This window comes from Myotis nattereri, assembly GCF_964212035.1.
Source record: "Myotis nattereri genome assembly, chromosome: 16".
NCBI classification, from domain to species: Eukaryota; Metazoa; Chordata; class Mammalia; order Chiroptera; family Vespertilionidae; genus Myotis; species Myotis nattereri.
This window is the reverse complement of record NC_138091.1, coordinates 52,347,732-52,372,742: the sequence shown is the minus strand read 5'-3', so window position 1 is coordinate 52,372,742 and position 25,011 is coordinate 52,347,732. Positions and strand designations below refer to the sequence as shown.

At 58.9% G+C, this 25,011-nt stretch overlaps 1 long non-coding RNA gene across 1 annotated transcript; it reads right to left on the bottom strand.

The window, feature by feature from the left end:
- Positions 1 to 2,761: 2,761 nt before the first annotated feature.
- On the bottom strand, positions 2,762 to 5,865 carry LOC308532082. Its single transcript, XR_013996958.1, has 3 exons — positions 5,742 to 5,865; positions 4,556 to 4,712; positions 2,762 to 4,010 (listed from the first exon to the last, which is right to left on the bottom strand). It is a non-coding gene; the product is annotated as an uncharacterized lncRNA (long non-coding RNA).
- Positions 5,866 to 25,011: the final 19,146 nt, after the last annotated feature.

Below are 25,011 nucleotides of genomic sequence, written 5' to 3'. Positions count from 1 at the left end.
GTCCACGGCTGCCGCAGCCCCGCCTCTGAGCCGCCTTGTCAGGGCCGGGAGGTGGGAGTCGTCAGTGATGCCTAAACTGGTTGCGCAGGACCCCTCAGAGCACCCGTCTCCCTCTGCAGAGGGCCAGGAATGCGGAGCCTTCCCCAAGTTGAGCTCCAAGCAGGAGACACTCTTCATGCCAAGGACACTAACAACTCCCCGCCCATCCCCACCGAGCTCCGAGGATCCCGACTGTGGCAGAGGAAACACAGCCAAAACAGGACAGAAATAAAACACTCCGGGTGGAGAGACCGAGAGCTGCAGGGTCTGCCTGTCGCTGCCAACATCTACGGAGCATATGGCGGGCCCAGAGCCTGTCAAGGAAGTGAGTCCCCTGAGGAACTCGGTGCTCACAGAGCACAGGCCCCGGAGCCACCCACAGGGACACAGCCCGAGTGACAGCGGCCTCAGAGCAGGCGCAGGAGGCCCCCCTCGCGCCGCGTGCCATGGGGTAACGTGGGGCTCAGGCGACCTCGGCGGGCCGCCCGCACGGCCCCTTGGCTGTGGTCATCCCCGTGCCTGAGTGAGGAAGGTGGGGTCCTGGTAGCAGAACTGATGACAGCCCCCCGGTTCCTTAAACCCAATGAGGTCATAGAGTCAGCTCTCCGGGCAGAGTGTAGATCCTTGATTGCTCTAGTGTGAATGTGCCCTCAAATCCATAAGCTGACGTCCTAACTCCCCAGGTGATGGGGTTAAGAGGTGGGGCCTCAGGCAGGTGATGGGAGGTGAGTAGGTCACGAGTGGGGAGCCCCTCTGAAAGGGAGGTGCCCTGATGAAGGGGGACCTGGAGCTCTCCCACCCCCTCTGGCATGTGAGGATAGAGGAGAAGTCTGAGGCCCAGAAGGGGGTCCTCACCTGAGCACGTGGGAGCCTTGAGCTTGTGCTCCTGGCTTCTGGGATGGGGATACAAATGAATCGTAATGTAAATTACGATTGACGTAACTAATGATCCCAGGCTGTTGATAAGGCCCCTCCTTGGGTGTTCGGTGATAGCAGCCCCAATGGTTGTGAACAGTGGTCCTCATCCGTTGCTCTGGCAACCCCATGAAGCCCAAGGTCCTTTGATGAACGTTCACTAACCACTTCCTCCATCCAGGTACAAAACGCAGTGGTGAGATGCCAGGCCTGGTCCTTTCTCTGATGGCGCTTTCCATCGAGCGGACGGAAGGGACCACCTTGACCATTTGAGTAGAGGTGCTAGTGTCCAGAGAGCACAACCTGGGCAGGCTACCCCCTCCCACACTGCGGGGTGTCCAGGACCTTCCCTCCCCCCCCCCCACACACACATCCCCCTTCCGGAGTGATTCCAGTCTTTCCTCTGGAGTGAAACATGGGTGAAGGGTGCTTTTCCCACCCGGGGGCTGCGTCCTGGCGGTAACCTCTTCCTCTCCTTCCTCGTCCCCATTGCCACTGGGGAGGACACTGTGTTGGGAGGACAGTGTGTCGGGAGGACAGTGTGTCGGGAGGACAGTGTGTCGGGAGGACACTGTGTCGGGAGGACAGTGTGTCGGGAGGACAGTGTGTCGGGAGGACACTGTGTCGGGAGGACAGTGTGTCGGGAGGACACTGTGTCGGGAGGACAGTGTGTCGGGAGGACAGTGTGTCGGGAGGACACTGTGTCGGGAGGACAGTGTGTCGGGAGGACACTGTGTCGGGAGGACAGTGTGTCGGGAGGACAGTGTGTCGGGAGGACACTGTGTCGGGAGGACAGTGTGTCGGGAGGACAGTGTGTCGGGAGGACACTGTGTCGGGAGGACAGTGTGTCGGGAGGACAGTGTGTCGGGAGGACACTGTGTCGGGAGGACAGTGTGTCGGGAGGACAGTGTGTCGGGAGGACACTGTGTCGGGAGGACAGTGTGTCGGGAGGACACTGTGTCGGGAGGACAGTGTGTCGGGAGGACAGTGTGTCGGGAGGACACTGTGTCGGGAGGACAGTGTGTCGGGAGGACACTGTGTCGGGAGGACAGTGTGTCGGGAGGACAGTGTGTCGGGAGGACAGTGTGTCGGGAGGACACTGTGTCGGGAGGACAGTGTGTCGGGAGGGCAGGGCATCTGGATAGTTTTCTGTTGATCAGTCACTCTGTGAACATATATCTATACAAGGTTTACTTTGTGCCAGACCGGTGCTAGGCACTGTCGTATAATAGGCTCTCAATAAATATTTGTGGGCCTCCAGGGACATAAACCTTCTGAGCACACCTGGGCAAGAAGCCAGCTCTCAAACCCAAGTGTTTCCAGACCTCTTCCCTCAAAGTGATGTCCGGGGGAGAGGGCAGCGGGCACGGACTGGGGCACCAGCATAGGGAGGGTCTCTGCGTGGCGTCCACACACACCTGGAGCTTGCCCGACCTGCTGTGGCCGGGACGTCCCTCCCACCCTGTTCGTCTCCCACCCGTGCAGGAAAAAGCACGCCAGCCAAAGGCCTTGGTGAGTACACTCTCCCAGGCCCCAGCTCCCAGTCCAGGCCCGGTTCCTTCTCTCCACCACTCAGGCCTGTGGGCGAGCGTGAACTTGATCTGCATTGCTGACCCGCCTGTCACATGCGTCCCAAGTCTCACGATCTAGAGTTGATGGATCACAGCTTCCGGACAGGTTCCCAGCCAGGGCAGAGCTGCGGACGTGCAGTCACTCCCCGTTATAGATATCTATAGAGTGCAATACCAAATAATTGTGGGGCATATTTCACCCTGCCTGTTGAACACATTGCAAGAAAGGAATTGATCCCTGCTGTTTCATTTATTAGATGGTGTAATACCACAAAAATCGTTTCCACAATATCCCAAACTAAATCATTTATTCTTGACAAAAATCCAATAAAGAGCTCAATCCTTCTCCGTAGGCAGATAAAGCACAGATTAATGGGGCTGCCTAGATCAAAAAAGTGCTGGGCACATGAAAGCGAGATCGAGAGAGAAGGCCCCTTCCTCCTCCTCGCTCCCCCAAGGCTTCCCGGGCTCAGGGTTTTATTACAAAAAAGCCGCCTAAGTATTACAGGCTAATCCGTAAATCCCAGCCTAGTAAAATATGTGACGGATTTGTAAATTGTGCCCTTTACAAATCTGATTGAACTTTTCTTTTTTTTCGTCGGGAGTTTTGCCTTTCTCTTCTTTCTCCTCTTACCTTTTCCCACCTCTTCCGGCAGCCGGGGACCCTGTGATGGGCAGTGGGGTATGCTCAGCCTCCTCCCGTGACCCCACTCTGACTTGACTTGTGGAGGGAGGATGGGGATTGTTGGGGGTACAAGAGGCTGAGAAAACCATGAGTCTCTCTTTGTATACCGTCTACCGGAACTCGGGTGTGGCCGGCGTCAGGGCTTGGGGCACCCTGGCTGCCTGGTTTCCACATGGGGAAGGGCTGTGGCGTTGGGGAGCTGTACCTCCTTTCCTGTGCGGAGAGGGGGGATCAAGCTGGTGATCCTCAGAGCCACAGATGGCTGGCTGGAAGTGCCTTTGCAAGCAGATCTCCTCCTGCCCGTGAACTTGAGCCTTGAACTATCGTAAACCCCACAGCAGGGTGTCTCCAAGGTCCATCGTGTGTATCATCCCACACTCTCCTCTGTTGCGCTCCAGCGAGGGAACCAGCAGGGATTTGCCGGGGATTGAGTGCGTTCCCAGAGACAGGACTTAGAAACCGGGGAAATCCCTGGCAAACTTCTCTGCCTCGTCTGCCGATTAGCTCTGATCTGTCTGCACCATGAGAAGCTTTTCGCTTGCTCGGCCTTGCACCACTCCCCTTGCAGCGCTGGGGTCCTGGACCTGTCACCTGCCACCTGTGCTCACTGGCAAGTTGCATAGCCTTTCTCAGCCTCAGTTTTTCCATCTGGAAAATGGTGGTAGAAATCTGTACCTCACAGGATCACTGTGCAAATTAGAGAGATGATGCAAGCGAAGCGATATTGCTGTCATCGTCATCGGAACACACCTCCTTGGGGAAGGCTGTGAAACGGAGGACGAGGATGGTGAAAGGCCCTCCTGGAAGTAAGAGAAATGATATCCTTCCCTCAGCAACTCACAGCCAACGCAGCCCCTCACCCCTGCAACTGGAGCCCTGGCTGGAGCCCAGATGTGAGTCTTTAAAGGAGCCGCTGCATTGAGCAGCTGGGAAGCAGATGACGGGCTGGGGACCAGGGCCCTCTGCTTGGCTCTGTGCCTTGTGTAGTTCTGATCTCTGGGGCTGCACCCCAGCACCCCAGGAAACTGACTGCTTCCTCCCCTTAAAGATTTCTACAGGCAGAGAAAGGAGTTGGGATGGTTGCCCTGGCAACTTTTCTCCCCCTTCCCTACACTTAGGCCCTGCTCAGAGCTGGAGAGAAACGGAGAGAGGCAGGCTCAGGGCCAGCAGGCTGCAATGGCATTTGCAGGATTGTGAGCGGTGTGACAGAGCAGCAACACTCAGAGGCCAGAGCCCTGGTCCCCTCGCCCCAGTGCCTGCTCACTTCCTTCCATCGCTGTCCCTGAAGCCATCCCCCTGAAGTTCCAGAGCGATGACCCCTGGGGGGTCCTTTCTGCCCTTTCACCTCCGTCCTTTCAAAGCAGAGGGTGCGTTTGGAGCAGGATGTGGAGGTCTCCGTCAGCCGCTGGCCCTGCGGAGGAATGCCTTTCCCGGGTCACAGGAGGGTCATTCATCACTTCTTGCTGGAGTCCTAAGATGGACCCCCTACGGTCCAGGGCTGCCTGAGGAGGCAGATGGAGGGAGGGAGGGGTGGGGTTCGGTTCAGAGGGACCGAGAGCCTGTTGGCTGGACCCACAAGAACTACAGAAAAGCCAAGCTCTCTGGGGACAGAAAGCAAGAACAGAGGCTGAGATGAGCAGGTGACTCAGGCGGTGGGAGAGCAACCTGTGGCTCGGGCATCGGGCCGTTGCTTTCTGAGGACACTCATGCTGCCTCCACACTGAATGCGTCTGCATGGGTCTCTCCTGCTCTGCAACCCCCATTATCTGCCCACAAGGCCGACAGTCAAACCCCCTCAGATGGGGACATCAGGGCCCAGGCAGCGCCTGTAGGGCCGTTGGTGTGATGGGTGGAGGGACTGGTGAGCGCAACCCCAGCAGAGTCAGGGTGAGCGTTGCAGTAACCCCTTATTTATTGGGCTCCTCCAGCCCCGTAGTGGCTGGCTCTGCTCAATATTTTATTCCTGTTGCACCTGCTCAGGCAGCAGGCTGCAGGCGCTTTTGATAAATGGATTGAAAGGTTTGTCTAGTTCTGCTGAAGCTTCTGTAAGTGCCTCCTATCTTCCACTGAAATTATATTGCCCAACTTCCTGTCGCGATTTCTCTCCCCAGTGACTCCTCTCTCCCTATCTGCCAGCTCCCGTGCACTCTCTCTCCTCCTCCCCCGCCATGCGCGTGCACGTGGTACACAAAGATACACGTGTGCATGCACTCACACACTCACCTGCACACGGGGCACCAATGGACAAGACACCAGAGAGGGAAGCTATCCACTGATAAGGAAGTGCACCTGCATGCAGCACGCACCTTCACGTGCATGCTCCCTCACGTGCCTGCACCCTCACGTGCCCCCACCCTCACGTGCCCCCCACCCTCACGTGCACGCTCCCTCACGTGCCCCCACCCTCACGTGCACGCTCCCTCACGTGCCCACACACTCATGTGCACGCACCCTCACGTGCCCCCACCCTCACGTGCACGCGCCCTCACATGCACGCTCCCTCACGTGCACAAATGCAGGTGCGGTGAAACCTTCAGACTGCCCGTTCTGCACCCATCTGGTCCCTGAGCTCCGAGTGAATGATGCGGAGGGACAGTGCAGGGCCAGGCTCCCCAGAGCCAGGGTGGGGCTGGCTGGGCACACTCCAAAAGGTGATTCCTGCCCGAGTGCCCAGTGGGAGGAGCCCTCCCGCCCCATCCCCGGCTGCCGCCCCCAGCCTTCCTCCTTCCTCCTCCGCCCGCCCAGCCCCGCGGCCCCCCCCCCCCCCCCCCCGCCAGCTGGAGGCTCCATCACAGCCACATCTGAAACAGCTCAGGAGCTGCTGGGCCTGGCCGCCAGCCGTTTCCAGAAATAACTTGCTGGGCCTGGCTCCTGGCCCCCCCGGTGGTGATGTCATTGGCCACTGGCCCACCGGGTGAGGTCACAGGCTTCCCCTTCCTCTGCGCTGCCGCCCGGGGGGAGCGCCAGAGGCTCTCGCGAGCCTGTCTGCACCCCATCCTGCTCCACCAGCCAGGCAGGGATGCAGGTTCGCCGCCATCTGCGCCCGGCTGCGTGGCGGTGCCAGACAGCGCCTTCCCCCTCCTTGTCGCAGTTACGGAGCAGCCTCCCAACTTTCCGTCTCCCCCTGGCTTCTCCCCTCGCCTGGATGGCGTTTCCAGGTGACAGCGGACTCATGCGCTCCGAGAGTTTCCGTGAACGGCTGGCACCTCCGTGGAGCCCAACCAGCCCCAAATCCCCGCCGCTCCACCCACACGCTGTGTGACTTCCGACAGGCTGCCTCACCTCTCTGTGCTTTACAAGCTTCAGGTCGGAGGTCATGACAGGACCTGTCTGTCTCCAGGGCTGTCCTGAGGCTCACGGGGGCTCGAGCCTAGAAAGCAGCACATCCGTGGGCGATGACTGCTGATTCTGGGACCACAGTTCCATGTGCAGAGACGACAGGGTGAGCCTCTGTGTGTTGGGGAAAAGTGGGGGGACTCTAGATTTTTCTGTTTTCAAATATGTGATGGGCAGAAGCATGGGCGGTGTCCTCTCCATGGCTCTCACTTCCCCACAGTCACCCCAGCGGGAGCGTCCCCAGCTCATCCGGGGAATTACCCACCGCCTCGGAGCTGGAAGTGCCCTTAGACACACTTTGGAAGCAGCTCCTGCAGGGGGCGCTCTGAGCCCCCACCGGCCCCCACCCTGCGATCACTCCCAACAGAAGGAGCCTGGCTCTGTTCCTGGTTGGCCCTGAAGTCATCAACACAGACCAACATCCTAAGACACAAGCCGACCAGCCGAGGAGCCCGTGTGTGTGTGTGTGTGTATAGCGTGTAGCGTGCACCGAGGTGGCCGTGGGAGACGGGCTGTCTGTGGAGCAGGAGTGAAGTTTTACTCGGTGGTTTCTAGTCCAGCCCTGCCCCAAAGGTCGCCGTAGGTCACATGTGGCCGCTGAGCAGTGACGCAGGGCTAGTGACGTCCTCCAAGCATAGATTATGCACCAGATTTCAGCCCTTTAGTATCAAAAAAAATACAAAGAAGCTCAGGAACAACTAACTCCTTTATGGTTATTACATTTTGAAAGGATAGTCCTTAGCGCATGTTGCGTTAAATAAAATATACTGTTAATCTCACCTGTCTGTTGTTTTGTTTTGATGTGTTTGGGTTGTGGAGATATATATATATTTTTTAAATTTTTTTTATTTTTTTTACTTTTTCAATGTGGTTACTAGAACATTTGAAACTACAGATGTGGCTTGCATGCGATTCCTGTTGGACAGCGCTGGGCTACTGTCTTGCTGCGTTCTGGAAAACACCCATTGTCCTCCCCCTCCCAGGGGTTCTGACCTGGTTGGCGTTGTGCCTTCAGAAACCAAGGGCTGGTACCTTCAGCTACAATACCCACCCACCGGCCCTCATTCAGAGTTCCCAGATGAGAGAGATTCCTTCTGGCTTTCTCCCCGTGAGTGGTTTCTGCCTACCCACCGCCCAGCACCCTGAGCTCGCCCTTACCTACTTAAGGGGAGGCTTCCCAAGGTTGGCCAGGCCCCCAACCTCCAGTGCCAGTGGCCCCTCTACGTTTGGGGTCACCCCATGATTTTGCTCATCCTGGGGCCCCTGCCTAGAAATGTTGCCCCTCTTCTTCACGGATATGGGTCTTATCCATTCTTTAAAAATCTGGGCCAGAGGCCACCTCCTCCATGAAGCCTTCCCAGACCTCTTCAGTAGACAAATCACTCGAGGCCACCAGAGAACTGTGCCCCAAACTCAAACTTTTTATGAGGAATTTGCCCCCAGAGAAAGCACCATGCAACAGCCATTTCTACTCATGCCAATCGCCAGGACAGTCTCAGAAGGCAGCTACTCCGATGACGCCTCGTTGCTATGTGAGGACGCGGAGGCACAGGGGGATGAAGCATCTCGCCAGGACGGCGGTGTGTAGAGAGGAAGTAGAGTTCCAGCCCTGGGGTTCAGTTCCATGCTCTCCCGGCCCGGCCTGATGCCCATCGCACGAGGGAGAGTCATGTGCCTCCGACGCACAAGAGCGTGAGAACCAGCACCGCGGTGTGTCCATCGCTAGCCTCTCCCTGCCCTCAGGCCCGGGCCAGGTCCGGGGCCACAGCAGGTACCCAGTACGTGTGACCTGCCTGAGATCCGCCCTGAGCACTGGCTCCTCAAAGCCCTCTCCTGGCTGCGCTTTGAAACCGACTCCGATGCCCACACCTCCCGAGGCTGCCTCCCAACCCGCCCTGCACCCGCCCCGGCCTCTCGCTCCTCCACTCTGCCCCTCCCTGCCTCCCCAGGGTCCTCTCGGCGCCTGTTTAAAACTCAGTTACTATCCTGCGACCTCTGCCAGCGGGAATTAATTCCCCGGTTACCACTGCATAAAAGCGAAGCTCCCTCTTTACGGTCTCTCCACGCGTGCCCTTTCTTTTCACGCAGGCCCCTCCGCACTTCCAGGGAATAAATAAATACGGAGTAACTTTGATCAGCTTGAATGCTGGGCCTCAGCCTCCGTCTGGAGCTGCCTAGAACCTCAGCCTCCGTCGGCGGTCGGGAGGTGCGGGATCGGCCCCCCTGTGCGCCCCAGCCTGAGGCTCTCTGCTCCAGGCTCCCTGGGTCTGCACCCGCCAACCAGCGGCAGGCTGTGGCTTGGAGGAGTGGTTGGTGTGTGTGTGTGTGTGTGTGTGGAGGAGGGTGGAGCTCATGACCACCCCACCTGTGACTGAGTGAAGTCCTCCCAGGGAGACAGGTGAGCCTCGGGCTCCGGGATGGGCGGCTCAGGGGGTTCCGGCCCTGCGCTCCCGCCGGAAGGCAGGTCTGTGTGAAGCCTTTGTGGGCCCCGATCTCCTGTTGTGAGTCAGTTGCGGTGTGTGTTTGGCTCCAGGGACATGGCTCTCGGGCTGCTGGCCACTCGCAAGCACGCCTTTGAAGCCCGGGGCTGGCTCCGCGGCGGCGGCCGCCCTCAGCGCGGCTTGGCAGAGGCGCTCACGGTGAGGGAGTTTCTCTGGCCTATCTGGGCCTTCCCCAACCGACACCCCCGTCCCGCGCCTCCCCGCCCGCCCTGAAAATGTTCCTGGTGATGGAGGCCGCTATATCTGAGATAATTGCTTAATTAGGGGAAAATTACTTAAATTTCAGCAGCAGCGGCAGCAGCCAGTGGGCCGTCCTGCCTATAAAAGGCTCTAAGACGCAGCTCGGAGAAAGGAGAGCACCGCCCACTCAGCACCCACGCCCCCTCCTCCGGGAGAAGGGGAGGGAGAGCCTGGCGTGGGTGTCTGCCGAGTCCTGGCCCTTTAGCGCACGCGCACACGCACACGCACACATGCACACACCTACGCGTGCATGACCTTCGGCACCGGCTCAGCTGGGCTCTGTGAGACCCCGGCGAGCCTGCGCTTTTGCCCAGGGCCAGGGCCCCCGCTGCGCGGCCAGGGGCAGGGAGCACATGTTGCAGCCGTTCCGGGCCACGCGGTCTCGGCCGCAGGTGGCCCTCGGAGCAGGGAAGCAGGCAGACAGATGCGCCTGTACGGGCATGGCTGCGTCCCGGTGCAACTTCATCCCGGGCAGGAGGGCGGGTTCGGCGCCTCCGGCCAGTTGCTGACCCCCATCCCAGCCTAAGCGCTGGGGATGCAGCTGCTGGGACCGGCTCAGGTGGTTCTTGGTGCAACGAGGCGAGGAACGCCACGCGCCGCCCACGCACCACGGGCCCAGGGAGCCGAGGGATGACCACGCTCAGCTGCTGCCGGGCGTGGTGATAAAGACGGGCTTGGCGAGGGGCAGGCCTGGTCTCCCGTCCTTGCTGCGTGAGCTTGGGCTAGGGGCTAAAATCTCGGAGTTCCCGCTTCTCTTCTCCAGATTGAGAGTAGCAATCGCCCCTTCCTCCCAGGGTCACGGGGTCCCTAAGGAGGACGGTGCGGGTGCAGCTATTGGATCTGTGGACGCGTGGTGGGGCCCCCTTCTAGGGGTGGGAAGAGAGTGTGCTTGGGTCTTCGAGCTTGGCTCTCAGGAGAGTCCGTGCTGGGAGGATGTAGGATTTCTGTCTCCTCCTTCTCTAAACGTGCCATAATCCTGTCATTTCTTCTGATTGTGCTTCCGGGGGACCACTGAGCTAGTGCAAAGCAGGTGGGAAGCGACTGGGTGGGCTCTGTGCTTCGGCAGCTTCTCTGGCCACCCTGCTGCCCCGACAGAGGCAGAAGCTGGCCTGCGTGAGCTGACTGCCCGCCCATAAGGGCTGCCCTCACCCAGCAGGGGTGTTGTCCTGGCAGGGAAAGCAGTTTGCCAGGCTGTCCACGGGGGCGCTGGCGAGCAAGCTCCCGGCCCCTGCTCCTCCCAGCACCCATTCTTCACTCTGATTCTCTCCCCTCTTTCTAGACCGCTCCCTGCCCTCAAGTCCCCTCTAGACAGGGCCCCCAGCCTCCGCCCCTGAGAACACGAGCAGCCGCCTCCTCAGGTGTCCTGGGCTGGGGAGAGGCCTCCATCTGGAAGGAGCAGCCAGTGGGTGTCATTGGGCTTTGGGACCCAGATGTCTCCCTAATGTTGGTACCAGAAGACACTGCCTGCCTGCATCAGGGTTGGTTGTTAAATGTGGGGCAATCTGGGGCGGGGGGAGGGAACAGAAGCCCCAACAGTGACAATGAGCAGTGACGATGTTGTAATGGACAGAGTGTAACAGGACAGAGTGTGACGGGACTTGGGGCCATGGGGTCCGGACGGATGCAGCAAGAGCAATTCAGGGCTGAGACCCTGGGTGTGAGGCCAGTGCGCGGGAATGAGTGGGTTCTGGGCACCGAGGCCTTGCAAGTGACCCCAAAGAGGCTGCTGCGCCCCGGATGCTTCTGGGAGAACCGTCTTAGCCAGGAATGGCAGTGCTAGGATGGAAGCGGGCAGGACCCTGGCATAGAGTGGGGTTCGGGCATATTATCGTCTGGCCAACATATACACAGACACCAGTCCGCTGGCACGTCCGGCCTGTGTGAGCGGAGGCCCGTGTGCTTACACGGTCACTACGCGGTGTCGAGTCCAGACACCAGCTTCCCTTAAATCGCAGTAAAATAGTTTGTGTATGTAGAACAGACTGCTGAGCCCTCGCTGGTTTGGCTCAGTGAAGAGCCCCAGGTTTGATTCCTGTCAAGGGCACATACCCGGGTAGCGGGCTCGATCCCCAGAAGGCGGCGTGCAGGAGGCAGCCAATCAATGATTCTCTCATCATTGATGTTTCTCTCTCTCTCTCCCTCTCCCTTCCTCTCTGAAATCAATTTAAAAATTTAAAAAAAAAAATTAAAAATAGACTGCTGAATGGGTCTGACTGCAAGGACACCGTGGAGGAGGAAGGACAGGACTCAATCCTGGGCCACAATTGGCCTGGGAGACACAGGGTGGTGGGGAGAGAGCTGTTTGGGCTCCCTTAGCTGACAACTCCTTCCTGGGGTCTGTTTGCTCCCCACTTTCACGCACAGTCCCCTGGCCTGCTCCCAGGCTGCTGCGAAGCAAATGAAAGCAGCGCCTGCTACTCTGCCCTGACCATCTGCACTCCTCCCAGGGGACGTGCAGGAGGTCAGGCTGGGGGCTGGGCTTTGGGGCTGGGCTGGCAGGGGTCCCGTCACAGGGGAGAGGCCGTGGATCCGGGCTGTCCGCTTTGAGGCGCCTGGGCAGCAAATTAGGCGCCAGCAACAGGGCATGTTAACGGGGCTGGTGGGCGTGACATGGTGAAGCAGGCTTCCTCCCACCTGCTGATTCTGGGCCTGATCTGCCTGCTCCCCTGCCCTCGCATTGGCCCTGCCTCCCCATCCAGCCCCATCTGCACTGCAGCTGCCTCCCAGGCCGGAGCCTGATGGAGGCCGGGAAGTGGAAGGAGCCCCAGACTCTAGAACAGCGGTTCTCAACCTGTGGGTCGCGACCCCTTTGGGGGTCAAACGACCCTTTCACAGGGGTCGCCTAAGACCTTCAGAAAACACATATATAATGACATATTGTTTTTGTGATTAATCACTATGCTTTAATGATGTTCAATTTGTAACAATGAAATTGGGGGTCACCACAACATGAGGAACTGTATTAAAGGGTCGTGGCATTAGGAAGGTTGAGAACCACTGGTCTAGAAGCTAACAGGAACTCTGACCTCAGCCCCACGTCCGCCTCTTGGCCTTGTGCCCGGGGCCCAAGGCCTGCCCGTATCCCAGTCCCAGTCCCGGCTCCCTGCTCTTTGCCCTTCGCCCCGTCCATCACCTGCTGCTTCAGCAAGCCCAAGGTCGTATCATGGTGCTGCTCCCACCCCCACATCTGGGCCCTGCATCTACTCCCCCCGCCCCCCCCGCCCCCGCCACCACGTGGGTCTGCCCGCCCGCCCCAGGGGTCTCTTAAACCCATCCCTTATTCGTCTTTCTTTTTATGACCACTTTTTCCCAACTGGTCTCCTTGCTTCCAGCCCCCCCACCCCCTTCTCTCTAACACATGCTTTTCAAAGCGGGGTCCCGGGGCCAGGGGCATGGGCATCACGGGGGCTCGTCAGAGATGCAGACGCCAGTCCTGCTGCGTGAGAGCCTCCGGGGCGGGGCCGAACCGGGTCTCAACAAGCCCACAGGTGACGCTGATGCGCGAGGCTGGGAAGTGCTGCGTCTAGCACAGCCCTGCAGCTTCCATAGTGTTCTTCCTACCACCCAAGCCAAGTCCTCGCCCACTCCTGCTCAGCAGCGGTGGGTAACTCTCTCGTGCCCCAGAATTAATTTTTAATTAACTTCTTAAGCACAGTGTTCGAGGCCCTTCACCATCTGGCTCACACTTCCCTTCCCCGCCCGGCCCAGCCCCTAAAGCGTCCAGCTATTCCCTCTGACGACTGAAGGTCAGGTTTAAATGTTGCCTCTGCGAAACATTGCCCACCTTCCTCGTCCTTCTGGGGGTGTAACCACGCCCCTCCGCGCTCTGAGCCGCTCTCCGAGCGATCGTTCTAACAGACGATGAACACCTGGGGACACATCGGCCTTGCCCACCACCGCCAGCTGCCGGAGCAGCAATCACCGTCTGCTGCAGCGGCACATCCCCCGGGCCAAGCCCTGGGCTGGGGTGGAATGTTTGTTGATGACAGGAACCAATCGAATTCCTGATCTATTAGGGCCCCACCCTCGTCCCCAGCCATCCTCCAATCCTACCCACCCCACCATCTCCATCCATCGCCCACCTGCCTAGACTCAGGGCCTGTGGAGGCCTCTGTCGATCCCTCCTATACTCCCGTAGTCCATCTGAGCCAAGTCACTTCCAGGCGGTCACTGCACGGCCAGGAGATGTAGGAAGAGGGCGGGAGGGGTCCCCTGGCATCTTGGGCTCCTGTGAGTCTGTTCCCCATCACGGGGTGGGCTGGGGCTGGCTCCTGAGGTCCCTCCAATTGACAATGTGAGTCTCAACATATGGAGGAAGGCTGGTACATGGATACTTCAAACCAGCAGCCCACCCTCCTGGTACTTAAGGCGCCAGGATAGGGCTGGGGGCGGGGCATTAATTTATTTTGCCTCTGTGGTTTTCTTTTTCCACTAGATTTACCTTCCTAATTACGTCTGCTTACAGCGGTATTAGAGTGTTTGTATTCCCCGTGCACACAGCAACTGATATAATGAAGGCCAGGCGGAGGGAGGCAGGGTGGTCCAGGGTGGGCTGGTGGATGAAAATCATGGAAATTAAACCTCTGCCTCAACCCGCAAAGCGCACAACTCCCAGGTATGTCATCACGAGTTGTAATTGGTTCAATGGGGCCTCAGTGACCTAATTACCTTCAGGGGATATTTTCGACCCGTCATCAAACTCGATTGATCTTTAGGTGTTTGGCAAACGGAGAAAGCCAAGACGCCGCACAGTAGGGCTCCTGCCGGCTGCTCGGGCCAGACTGAGGAGCAGCAGCGAACTTCCGTCCCCTCCGTGGTCTGCCCCTTAGGACTTGGCCCAGGCCCCCCTCCCTGAGCCCTGGCAGCCCCTCCCACCCAGGGCCCTCCTGTGTCTCCCCAACTCGCGTGTTGGAGACCCTCTCTGCAGAGACTGTGCTGTCCTCTCTCTGCACCTCCCACAGCTCAGCTGTGACACATGAAGTCTCTGTTGTGATTACGCGCACCCACGCCAAACCCACGACGGTGCCCAGGAAACCAGAGCCAGCCTGGGCCCCCTCTGAAGTGAGAGCAGTGTACCCTCCCCAGCTCCCACCTCACTTGCCCTGGGGAGACACCCCAGGCCCCCTTCCTGGTTCTCTCTCTCTCCCCCCCCCCCAAAACCTGGTGCTCAGGTCTCCTAGCAACCTTGACAGGCAGCCAGCCTGGCCAATCACCTGTGGCTGCCGACATCCACCTGCTTCCCGAGGCTGGAGGGAGCCTGGAAACCAAGCTCCCCCACCCCCACCCCTGCCACCCCTCAATGCCACCCACCCCTTCGAGGTCCCTGAAGAGGCAGGCACGGTGACCAAAGCTTCTCACCTCACACTCTGCCCCCCACCCGAGGCCCATTCTGCGGCTTCATCGGTGACATTTAACATAAATAGTTTTCTATTCCCAGATGACCTTTAGTGGCTTTTATCATCAGCTGTGGTTCCTGGCAGGCGGACAAGAGCTGCTGTCTGCCGCCCGGTCCATTCCAGCAGAACGCCCCGAGGAGGCCCCCGGTTCTCGCCGCGTGAAGCCGGAGGCCCCTGGAGATGTCTGCCCGGACGCGGGCCTGCCACTCTCCGCCCGGAAATACCCTCCCGCGTTTCAATTAGGATTAGCGGGGAAGTCAGTTATTAAGCAGGTGGTTATTATGGTAATGGAGACACTCCGTATTAGCTGGAGCGGCCGCTCTTGCCGCCTCTAATGGCCACATTTTAAACCCCTAATCCCTCCTGATGCTCAGTGGCAAGTACAGCAAGACAGAAATGGGAGGGAGGGCGCCAGACAGGGCGGTGCTGCGCCCCTCCTCCCTGCCTCGCCCCACTCCCTGCTCCCCACAGACACCATCGCCAGGAGGTGACATGCTGTAGAGACATTAACAAACCCTCCACCTGAAACCACAGGTCACATCTTCACACCCTAGAAGCAGAAGCCACCCCAAAGCCAGTGCCCACCCCACCAAAGCCCCCCAGCATCTGTCCTACTGGCAATGGGCGAGCTGTCATCTCAGAGAGCAGCGTGCAGGATGCCTTCTGCAGGGTTTGGGGTTGGGGTTTGGGCAATGGCCCTGCAGATGCTGAGGGTGCAGAGGCGAGTCAGAGACCCTGAGGCTGGAGGGCGGGGCAGCCGGGCTCTGGTCTCACCCTTCCAGGTGACCTCGGGCAAGTCACATGACCTCTCACAGCCCCAGTCCCTCCCTGTGTCATGGAAGGCTGAGTCAGGGGCTTCTGACCTTTGCCCTGCCCCAGGCTGCCCGAAGGACTTGGCGTTCCCTGCTCAGCAGTGATGGTCTGCTGTGGACCCAATTGTGTCCGCCCAAGTTCACGTTGAAGTTCTAACCCCCAGTGTGATAGTATTTGGAGGTGGAGCCTTGGAAGGCCAGTAGGTTAGATGAGGTCATGAGGGTGGGCCCCCTTGATGGCATCCGTGCCCTTATGGGGGTTGCCCGCCTCTGCCCCAGCACTGTACACAGAGGTCATGTGAGCACACAACAAGGTGGTGGCTGCCCACAAACAACGAGAAGAGGCCTCCGTATGAAACCTACCTTGATCTTGGACTTCCAGCCTCCAGAACCTGGGAAATAAATGTCCATCACTGAAGTCTGTTGTCACAGCAGCCCAGGCTGACTAAGCCAGAGTCCACTGCAGCAGACAGTCTCACGTCAGGCAGCCCTACGTCAGGCCCGGAGAGCGTCCCGGCAGCCTGGTCCTCCCTCCCCGGCCCACGCTCAGGCCTCTCTGTCTGGAGGAGATGCTGTCCTGGTCTCGCTTCCCAACATTCCTGTCTGGTCCGGCCACAGTGGCTCCGTGGTTGAGTGTCAACCTATGAACCAGGTCACGGTTCAATTCTGGGTCAGGGCACACGCCCCGGTTTCGGGCTCAATCCCCAGCAGGGGGCGTGCAGGAGGCAGCCTATCAATGATTCTCTCTCATCATTGATGTTTCTCTCTCTCTCTTCCTTTCTCTCTGAAATAACAACAATAATAAACATCCCTGTCCAGCCATCTCTCCCTCTTCCTCACCTCGGCTGGGCCGTGGGCAGCCGGTCGACAGCCGCCTGTGCCATCAACCGCTGAGCTCACAATCCTGGTCCCAGCCCTTTCCAGCCCTGTGACCAGAAGCCACAGGGCCACCAGGCTGTTTCCTCATCTGACAACATCTGAAGGGGGTTAACAAGATAACGCAAGGGAAGCAGCCACGTGGGGCTGGTAAGATGGGAGCGCTCTAGAGGGGTCCTCATTGCTGCGATTATTTCACAGATCATCACAAGAGGATGGGGGCGGGGAGGGGGGGGGGAAACAAAGAGAGAAAAGGGCTGCGTGGCTTCCTTTTGCTGGAGATCTGAGGGGGAGAAGAAAGAAAAGGCAGAGACCAAAGAGCAGGTGAGAAAGGACAGAATGGAGCCAGGATAGGCAGCAAATGTTAGAGAGAGGTGGGGGGGAGAAGGCAAAGATGTCTGCACAAGGAAGGTGGCTCCGCGGGGAGGTGGCGAGGCAGAGGGGTTTAATTTGTCTCCTCCTGCCCAGCTGTGCCAACCAGAAAAGCGTATGAACGAACCGGAGGAGCCCAGACAGAGCTGCGGAGGGAGTCGCAGTGCTGACAAGCAGCTCGGTCCGGGCGGCCGGGGCAGGCGGGGAGCCCGGAGAAATTATCTTTCTAACCGCTACCTTGGTCCCGTAATTGCCTGCACACCGCAGCTCTGGCTCTTGGGGGAGGGGCTGCCCGAGAGCCACTTGGTTGGATTCCTTTAATCTTCTGACACCGCCTGTCACAGAGGAGTGTGTAATTAGGGCGCCCTGCGCCTCCCAGCAGCCTGGGCAGCTCCTGCCTTAAAAGACCAGAGCGGTGTTGCCTCGGCCTCGGCCAGGCTCCTAATTGGCTTATTTGCTTCCCTTGGAGTCTGTCCTGTGATTCTAGGGATGAGGAGATGAGGACGGCCTCGCTCAGCAGCCAGTGGGGCAAGTGATTTGAGGCAGTGGGGGGGGGGGGGGGGGCTGGTCCGCAGCTGGAAAGCTGTCCACAAGCCGGCCGCCTGAGATGCCCACCTGCTCCTTAGATGCGTCATCCCTGACCACAGGCCTGGCCGCTCACAGCTCTGAACCCTGACCCCGGGTCCCCACCACTTGCTGTTTTATTTAGGTGTATGTAAAATATATTTATAGAGAAATTAACAAAATGCATATATAAATAATATATATGAGCCAACTCTGGAGACATATACATATATAATAACAAAATACATGTATGTGTATCTGTGAGCCAACTCTGGAGACATCCCCGCCCACCGCCCCAGCACCAGGCGTGACATGTTACTGCTCCGTGGGGCGGCCAGAACCTCCTGTTCCCATGCTGGGCTGGCCAAGGGTTTGCAGCAGGAGGCAGGGGGACCTGAGGAGGGAGGCAAGGTCTGAGGAAGGTGAATGTTTGCAGAGAGGAGGAGAGGGATCTGGGGCCCCACCTAGACCCGCAGGTGAGAGCCTGCACGTGGACCAGGCTCCAGGTACCTGCACATCAACTCTGAGAACCGCTGCTCTACACCAGCCATTTCCTACCTCCCTCATCTCCTGGCGCACACAAACTCATTCCCGAAGGCCTACAGCACACCAAAAAATATACTACGTTTTTTGCCGATCTGACAAAAAATTGGGATCATTTTGATTCATTCACACCGGACCGCTATTGTTGTGTTGGCTGTTGTCGTTTATTTATTGGACAATCTCGGGAAAGGGGTCAGTGCCCCTGACTAAATGGTCAGCTAGTGCGTGTTTTAAACACTCTTGCGGCCCACGGGCTGGAAACCGCTGCTCCGCATCATTTCGGAGACGGGGTGGCTCTCACCACAGGGGTGCGTCCCAGCGATGCGTCAGGAGGAAGTGTGAGCGACTGCAAGTAAATCATTAATAACAGTCACAGTACCAACATCTGCAAACAGTGTCATTTTTTAAAGAAAGAAAATCAGAGCTGATTCATAGTAATTCTCACCCTGGTGCCACCTCACAGATGTGCCTTCCGATTGGCTTTCTCCAGTGAGTGAATCACAGTCGTGCCCCACACCGTCCCTGAGACGCTCGTGGGAATGTGTCCCCCAGTTGGGGGACCCGTTCATCAGGCGTCCTTTGAACGGGAGAGGAGACGGATAAACCATGGGTCCCACCTGCCTCCCTCCCTGAAGCAGGATCCCCGTCCCACAGGTCCCAGCACGCGGTCAGTCAGAGCTGTGCCGAGGCGGCCGTGTCACTGATTGACAGCCCCATCCTCAGGAAGTTCTTCCTCTGAAATAAGACCCCCCTGGACTCCCACCCATGGACCCTCACTCGGTCTTTGGCATCACACAGAATCAGCTTAACTGCTTGCTCATGTGATGTCTGCATTTGTTTCCCGGGGCTGCCATCAGCTCAGGGATGGGGGTGGGGGAATTGGGGGTGGGGTAGGGGGACTTACAACAACAGAAATTTATTCTCTTGCTGGCGTGGGAGTCAGAAGTCCAAGATCAAGGCCCTGGCAGGCCAGGTGAGGGCCATATTCCTGGATTGCAGATGGCTGTTTTCTTGTGTCCTCACGTGGCGAGAGCAGGGATCCAGGGAGCTAGCTCTCCTGTCCTGTTGCTGAGGGCTCCACCCTCATGACCTAATCACCCCACAAAGACTCCTACCTCCTGATGCCATCCCATTGGGCGGTAGGACTTCAACATATGGATTTGGGGGGGGGACATTCACAGTCAGTGCAAAACACCTTCCTTATCTCTTCCAGTTTCTGGAGGCTCCAGCATCCCTTGGCTTATGGCTGCATCCCTCCAGTTTCCACCTCCATCGTCACGTGCCTCCTCCTCTTGTGTCTGAGTCTCAGCTCTCCCTCTCACGTTCTCTTATGACACATGTCACTGGATTTAGGGCCCTGAGCCTGAGTCCAGCACAATCTCATTTTAAGATCCTTAGCTTAGGGGCATCTTCAAACCTTGTCCAAAAAAGGTCCCATTCCTCGATTCTGGTACGTAGTGAAGGACATGGACCCATCTTTTGAGGACCAGCCTTCAACCCACTAAAACATCCCCTGAAGTATTTAAAGGTGGGTTCTCCATGTGTCTCCCCGTCCCCAGGTAAAACCAAGCCCCAGCCAGCATCCTCTAACAGGCCTTCCACGCGACCTGCCTGAGGCCTGGCTGAGCCCCACCGGACGTGGGCAGAGGCCAGTCTCCTGGGCTGACCTACTTTAACCTGTCACCGGAGGTAGCATACAGTGGGCAGAGAGCACTTAAAAAAGGAGGTTCCCCAAAGCAGGGCCAGGACTAGGGTGAGGCAAGGGAGGCACCCAGGAGGGAAAATGTAAGGCGGCCTCCCTCCCAGGCTCCTGCAGTGGCCGGTGGGCACCATTCAGTGAGCACTACCTTAAATTTGCACGCTGGGTACCTCCCTGTCCCTGCCCTCATCCTGCCCTGGCCTAGAGAAGCCAGCTGGCTGGGGTGATTGCTATGCTCCCCTTCTTCATGCGTGTTCCAGCTGAGGTGCAGCCCCGGGGGAGCTGCCTGGGAGGGGGTGTGGGAGGGGGAGGCCCCCCAATCAGCTGCTGCAAGGCCTCCACAGCTTCCCCTCAGGGTTCACGGGACCACAGTCCCTGTCCCTGGTTGTGCAGTCAGGCAGATTCTGGGAAAAGGAAATGGCAGGTGGCAGAGAATTCCTTTCCCTGAGGGTCTGAGCCACCACGACTGACTCACAAGGTGCTATGGCTCTCGGGACGGTGCTCTGGGGTCAGCGGTGGTCGGTTCCGAGGGCGCGGGAGGTATTCCCAGAGCCCGTGAGCCACCACGTCTCTTCATGGTCTCCCAGTCCCGTGCCCTCCGAGGCTGAGGCTGTCCTCCCAGTGTGGGCCCCAGGCTTCATGCAGGTGGTCCCTGCCACACCTGGTGGCAGGTCACTGGCAGGCTCCCCATCGCCCCGACTCTACTAACTACTATCGCTTGCACAGCCCTTTCAGAGTTTGCAAAGCAGGTTTTACAGCCCCTTTAATTGGACCTTCAGGATGACCTTCACCTTAGCCCTACTTACCAATGACGCACCTGAGGCTCAGGGAGGCGGGGGCGGCCCCAGGCTCCACAGCTCAGACCAGGGGTGGGGCCTGGAATGCCCTCAGTTCCTCCAAATGACTTCTGTTCCGGTGCACCCAGCATCTCCGGCTAAACGTCCAGCAGGTGTGCCCAGTGGGTCCGGATGGGGCAGCAGGACCAGGGGCCCTCTGCCCAGGGGCCTCTGGTCACCTCTCCTGACCGAGAAGAATCGGTGATAAACAGGCCTGTGGGCCTGGCTGGAAGGGGAGTTATCTGGCTGTGGCAAGTTGCCAAGGAGCCCCAAGGAGACAGACAGCAGGTGCCCCGACCAGGAAGGGCCAGGAGGAGGCCTGGTTTCCAGCCATCAGCCCCTCCTACAGCAATTTCTCCGCTTCACTTGCATCAGCTCCCACCTGAGTCGCTCATTCCTGGAGAACGCTCACCAACGGCCCCTCTGTTCCTCCACCGGCACCAACAGGGGCCTGGCATTGCTCTGTGCTCCATATTCTGCCCTCTCTACCCGGTCCGGTGCACAGACAGCCAAGAATTCTGCAACTCACTCCCCTGGTTGACGTCCAGCTCTAAGGGGCGGAAGTCAGTCTCTGGTGCGTAGGCCTCCCCGCCTGTGGGACTGGGGGTGGCAGCCCCAGCAACCCACACAGCTGTTATGACGAAGGTTTGGGGGAACGTCGATTCTGTAGGCTGTCAGCTGCGGTTGTGCAAAAACAGGGTTCCGTCGTCACACAAGTTTGGGAACCACTGGGTTAAGCAAAGCTACATGGATTTACTCGTTTTTTTAGTTAATCCTCACCAGAGGATATTTTTCCCCCTGTTGATTTTTAAAGACAGTGAAAGGGAGGGGGAGACACAGAGGGAGATAAACATCCATTTGAGAAATACACATTGATTGGCTGCCTCCACACACACCCTGCTGGGATCGAGCCTGCAACCAAGGTACAAACCAAGGTACATGCCCTTGACCGGAATCGACCCCAGGACTCTTTCGTCTGCAGGCCGATGCTCTATCCACTGAGCCAAACCGGCTAGGGCTGGATTTCCTTTCTTTAATGCCAGACTCAGCTGTGCCCATGCGAGCACGTGCCTTGAATCTCTGGGAGGGGACAGACTCCGTGGCATTTCCCAGAGTTCCTTGAACATGGAACCCTTTCCTTGCAGAGCAGGCATGAGATTTGTATTCTGTAGAGCATACCTTCCGACATTCTGGAAATCTCCAATTCCAACCATCGCTCTGTATCAAGGTCTCTGCCTGGGCTCCCTCCTCCCCCCGGCCTCCCTCCCTCCCACCCGCAGGGACCTGGGGGCGGGGGGGGAGAGGGCTAGGGGCCCGGCCCAGGGAGGCCGGGTAGGCAGGTGGGTTCCTCTGGCCCCGCGCCCCCTGCCTGCTCTGGAGGGTCCGTCCATCTCCCTTATCAGGCGGGCAGCAGGGCAGCCACACGGGTGTTTTATGGCCCTATCATGTGTGAGATCTTGCCCATTAGGGAGAGGCTGTCAACGCAAAACATAGATTTCAAGACACTTTCTACTCCGAGATTATGAATAACCCCTCCGATCATTAGAAGTGGAGCATTTTTTAAAAATCCAATTTGTTGCCCACCTCGAAACCCATTTACTTTGCTTTCCCCCCACCCCGCCGCGGTAGGAAAGGGGGGCTGGAGGCTGGAGGCTTCCAGAATCCTGGCCCTGGAAGCGTCCCACCCCTGGGATTATCTGTTACCCACTCCCTGTCGCACAGCGTGTCTGCCTATGGGAAGGCACCTCGTTAGAGTGGGACAGAGCGGGAGGGGGTCAGCATCCCCAAGGAGGGTGGGCCCGTCTCAGAGGGACGTGAGGGGGACCACGGGGAGACACCGAAGGGCTCCCCCGTAGGGAAATGTGGGAAGGTGCTCATTTTGATTTGGCAAATCGAAAATAATGTACAAACCCGAGATGAAAAGCAAACAAAAATACGAAAGGGAGGCAAAAGGGTGTGGAAAAATCTCCATTTCTGTCCGTCTCCTCCCCAGCCTCTGGAGCTGGGGCACGTCCCCGCCTCCCCCACGCCGTGCGGCCTCATCACTCTGCCGTGAAAACTGACACGGAGATTCATCGCACGCATGCCCTCCTTCGCCGCTCATCAGCCCACCGCGGGGACAGGAGCTGTTCATCTTCCTGCGGCTGGGCTTGCAGCCCCCAGAACACTGGCGAGGGCACCTTGCCCGGCTCCGTGGTCACGTGGGCGTGGGGGCCCTCCCGCAGGCTGGCATTCTCTGAGGCCGCAGTCTGTCCGCCTGCTCAGGCCAGGCCAGGCCGGCGGGGACAATGTCTTCTCAGCTGGCCAGACACACCTCCCAGGAGCTGGGGCTGCCCAGGTCGGGGCCGGTCTCCTCCATCACTCAGCAAATCCTCGCCCTGCACCGTGTGCTGGAGAAAGCAAGGAGCCAGCCACCCTCCCTGCCCTGGAGAAGGTCCATGTCCTGGGCACAGAGCAGCTGTGTGTACAAACTCGAGTGCGAGGATGGGGCGGGCAGGAGTGACCAGGAGCCCGGAGGAGGCGGTGGCTGGCCGCTGGAGGTCCCTGGGAAGTGACCCGGGCCCGCGAGGATGGTGAGGAGGTAGTCCCTTGAGCAGGTGAAATGCTGTGCTTTGCTTGTCGTATTCACTGCTCTCAGAAATGACCTTATTTGTATACGTGACTCATCGGTTGTCTTTCCAACCTCCTAAAATCTCTGCCATCTCCAGCCTCATCAAATAGACTCAATGAAGCCTGTGTCGATTTTGTTTGTCCATGTGTCCCCAATACCTAGACCAGTGCCTGGCACACCGGTAGGTCCTCAAAAAATAAATAAATAAGTGTATCAAATGGTTGGGAATTAAGGCAGAGGGGAGGGAAATGAAGGCATAGGGGAGGGTCAGGGTGAAATGTCTTTGGCCATGAGGGACAAGTTCCTGCTTTGCTCATGGCCTCACAGGAATCTCCTCCAGACTTCCTACCCGGGCAGTGCCGGGGGCGGGGGGGGGGGGGGGGGAGGCCTTGGCAAGAGGTCAGTGGCCCTGACAGTTTTCTTGATGACTCCCGGGTCACCAGGGCTGCCAGGGAGAAGGCCCCAGGTCACCGGGGCTGCCGAGGACCGGGACGATGGGTGGGAGCTGCTGACCAGCCCCGCCCCACACCCATCTCGGGTGCCCACGCGGCCCCCACTTCTGCCTTGGTCCTTTTAGCTCTCATTTGTACGTGGGCTTCAGCCCAAGCTAAAGCCTCAGCAGGAATCCGGCCGGGCTCCCAGACACTTAATTGGAGCCGGGCTCGTCATTACCGCACACCTGTTCCCCAGCACCATATGGTCCGAGGTAAATAGCCTGTAATTGTTTATCCAAAGTCAATTCCGCCGCGAGGCGGGGAGGGGCTGTGGGGCCGCCGTCCCTGGCTCCCCCGCGTCACTCCAGCTGCCGGCCGTCCCCAGGCGGCTGAAGGACAGAGCCCGGCACAAGGTGAGGGAGTCGGGGGCCGCACTCTGCTTCTCCGCCGGCTCCGAGGGCAGGTCCCCGCCCGGCTGTGTGAGCTGCCGGGAGCTTGGCAGCCATGCCTCTCCACCTTGCCAACGTGGCCGAGCAGGTGGGCCCTCTCAAGGCCCCGGCTCATTTGTCTCTTCCCCCTGAGGAGGGCCTGGGCTTGGACCGCAGCCCGCCGCTCTCTAACTCCACGGCCTTGGGCGAGTTTAATATCTCAGACCCTCGGCGGCCGCGTCTAGCAGAAATAAGGGCGGTGCCTTCTGCCTCCCGTGGTCCTTATGCCAGAAGGAGGCGGCATTTACGGGTGCATCCTGATGTCCGGCCCACGGCCGGCTGCTGTGGACAGAGGCTGTCATTTAATCCTTGTCACAGCTCTAGGCGGGCGCTTGGGTTAGGCCCACTTTACAGATGAACACAGTGAGGCCGAGGAGGATTCACGCTCCTGTCTGCCGCCGCCCACCCAGGCAGAGCTGAAACTCTCCAGCTCGTTTGCTCCGGAACCCAAGCTCTTGACCACCGCGCTGTCTTTGCAGCGTGAGACCATGCAACCGCGGGCCTGTCGTGGCGCCGGGAGCACAGAGGAACCCAATGAACGCCCACTCCCTTCTCTCTGCCCTGCCTTTGGTGAGCGTGGCCCGCCCCTGCCCCCACTCAGGCTGCTGTGTGTGCAGCATGCAGGCTGCCAACGTGCCTGCCCCCAGCACAGCCTAAATAGGGCAATCCTGCCCTCCTGGCCCCTGGGCTGTGCTCGCTGGCCAGCCTGCCCCGGAGAGGAGGCCCTTCCCCGGGGGTGGCCGGCGCCTGGTGGGCCTGGCGGTGATGCCGGCAAGTACACGCAGCCAGCAGGGCCCCTGACAGCGGCAGACACCTGGCCTTGGAGGAAGCCGGAGGTATTCATGTTAAGAAAGAACAAGTGACGCTGAGTATTTGGGGGGCCCTGGAGGAAAAGGCGGCTTCATGCAGGAAGCAGACGGCTCAGCACCGGGGAGGGAGCCAGAGCCTCCAGAGCGCACGCCACACCCACCTGGGGCCTCATTTCAAAGCGCAGGAGGTGACCCTCTCCACGGGCTCCGGTCCCTTCCCTTCCCGGCCCGGAGCTCCTGGCCTACGCGGAGCAGCTCCAGGAGGTGGACGGTCCCCCAAAGCC